A 2,677-nucleotide genomic window follows, 5' to 3' on the forward strand; every position below is an offset into this window, starting at 1 on the left:
GCTGTACGCGGGCCTCTCACTGTTGGGGCCTCTCCCGTTGCGGAGCACAGGCTCCAGACACGCAGGCTCAGCGGCCATGGCTCACGGGCCCAGCCGCTCCACAGCATGTGGCATCTTACCGGACCGGGGCACGAACCCGTATTCCCTGCATCGGCAGGCGGACTCCCAACCACTGCGCCACCAGGGAAGCCCGGTCATCTGCTTTTTAAGCAAAAAGGGCTTTGTGTTCATCAGGAATTCTACTGAAGCAGATTATTAAGAGCTTTAAAAAAAAGTTTGGTTGCCAGAGGTTTAAACATGCTACTTCTTTGTTACTCTTGTCCCTCCCTCTGGTGTCCAGACCTCTGCTGATGGGATTGAACACTCCTGTCACTCGGGGAGCACGCGCTCTGTCCCCACCGTCAACCCCTGCTCCCCGTTCACGGAGGTGGGCTGAGCCCCACTCTGGGTCAGGGGCTTCGTAATCTTCCTGCCTGGTCTTTGGCAAGAAAGCTCATTGTTTCTTTAAGTTTACTTTCCTGCTATCTTGGTAAAATGCTTCATTTAGCAGGCACTTGTAGTGACAGTTAAGAGAATCTAAAACCTGTAAGCTTATAGAAGAGGCATGCTGGGAAGAGCTGGGGTCAGGAACTTCTCCCACTCCGCTCACACAACACGTGAAGTAAGCGCTCCCCACCGTACGTACTTTGCTGCCCCACCCAAACGATGTTATTTCCAGTTAAGTTTGGTGCCTGTTCTCACACGTTGTGTTCACTTTTGGTTCACCTTCCACCTAGTCTGGTAACGCGAGAATTAGTGCATCATCCCTTGTAATGAGCAAGCCTGTGTCTTGGCAGCCTCTCCCAGCAGGAAACAGTCATACTTGACATTGCATTGGAATCAATTTGTGGTTCCAGTTGGTGTGTGTATGTGCATTAAGCATTTCATATGTACAGTGTGGCCTTTCTTGATGTGGCTGTCATAGCAGTGTTGTTGATCGGTGGTTAACCTTACTGCAGGTGAAAAATACGGCTGTTACTTTTGTCCTTGTCGTGGAGTTATGAGAAAGTGGCCTTGTCTTCTTTCAGTCTTAGTTCTTTCAACATGAATATATTCTACTTAAAAATTTGTTTTGCTTCTTTGTATATGATTTGCCTTGGATTTACTGTACACAGTTTATTTCTGTGTTTTCATGTATTATCAGGAGCAGATTTGATAAGTACATGTGAATAACCTCCTGTAAATGAGTTTTATAAAAAAAATTGTACTATACTATTTTCTAAAGTTAGTTGTGCAGACTGATAATTTCTTTGCTGTAGTTTTGATTCTTTCTATGCTCTGAATTCCTAGCTGGGATTTGGCAAGCAGTAGCCCTGTTGTCTTTGTTAAAACCTGAATATTAAGAGAAAATGGCAGAATTAAAAGTGGAAACAAGAAAACTGACGTGGGTTAGGAGTTATGTGTTTTTGAATGAAGGTTCAAGGTACTTCCCAGCTACTCCATTTAGTCTGCCATTAGATTTATTTTATGCCGAAATTATCTGGTGAGGATTTGTTTTATTCAGGTTTCTCATCCAGTCTGCACCCCCAGCTCTCCTTGCTTCTCAGTTCTTCTTGGAATCTTACCCGTAAGGTTGCAGCGTGCACTGTGGCTAGTTGTGGTGTCAGTTACACGTTGACGTTTGGTCCAGAAACGCACGCTCACCTCCAGGCTAAGATTGGGGAGCGGGTGAGAGAGGAGGGGCAGATGAACAGTGACCCACGAAAGGAGCTCCCAGGGCACCGATGGGGGCGCAGGGAATAGATGGCCAAGTTAGGGGTCACCACTGATGGTTACAAAAGTACAACTCGTTTTATAAAAGCAGTGGCTTCAGGGGGCGGTCAGATGTGCTGTGCTCCGCCAGGACGTGGGCAGCGCCAGCTTCGCTGGGCCTCCCGCTTATTCCAGATGGAGGCACCAACCACCCACGAGGGTAAAGTGACGTACGTGTTCTGGGGCGAGATGAACTTGCCAAGTGACCTGATGAGAGGTGAGTGCTCTGCGATGGCCATTTTACTTATAGAATTCGTTACTGCAGCAGCTGTAGCAGTGATTTTTAAAGTCCCTCCTGACCAACACACGCGCTGTCACCACCATCTCCTGGGTTTCGCCATTTATTGTTTGAGGAATAAATAATTCGGGGAGGAAACTGAAATTTACCTTGAGCTTAAATAGAATTTCCAATGTTTTGCAGCACCGTGAAGGCGGGTTCTGTACACAGGGGATCCCTCCATAACTCTTAAAGGACCTGAGTTATCATCACCCCGTCCTGCTGTACAGAAGGCATTTGCCAAGTCAAATGGCGTAAATGGTGTCTGCAGTTGGACAGTGCTCGGAACCACGGGCGCTGCCTTTGTGCTCTCTTCGTTAGAGCTTGGGCCCAGCCGTGCTGGTGGACACTGTTGCCTTTGGTCTAAGCAGCATTGCTGCAAATCGAATTGTTAGTAGTTTTCAGCCTGGGAGGTGCACTTTGGAGTCACCTGGGGGAACTTCTGAAAAATTCCCACTCCCGGGCCCTACTCTAGAATTCCTGATTTCATGGGTCTGGGGGCAAGTACTTATCGCCTTTTTCTTTTTTAAACTTAAGCTTAAACTCACTCTCAGGTGTTTCCGTCGAGTGGCCAGCCTTGCGGCCTGGCTCCTAAGGGTTCAGGAGGAA

This window comes from Lipotes vexillifer, unplaced genomic scaffold, assembly GCF_000442215.2.
Source record: "Lipotes vexillifer unplaced genomic scaffold, Lipotes_vexillifer_v1.1 scaffold149, whole genome shotgun sequence".
Taxonomy (NCBI): Eukaryota; Metazoa; Chordata; class Mammalia; order Artiodactyla; family Lipotidae; genus Lipotes; species Lipotes vexillifer.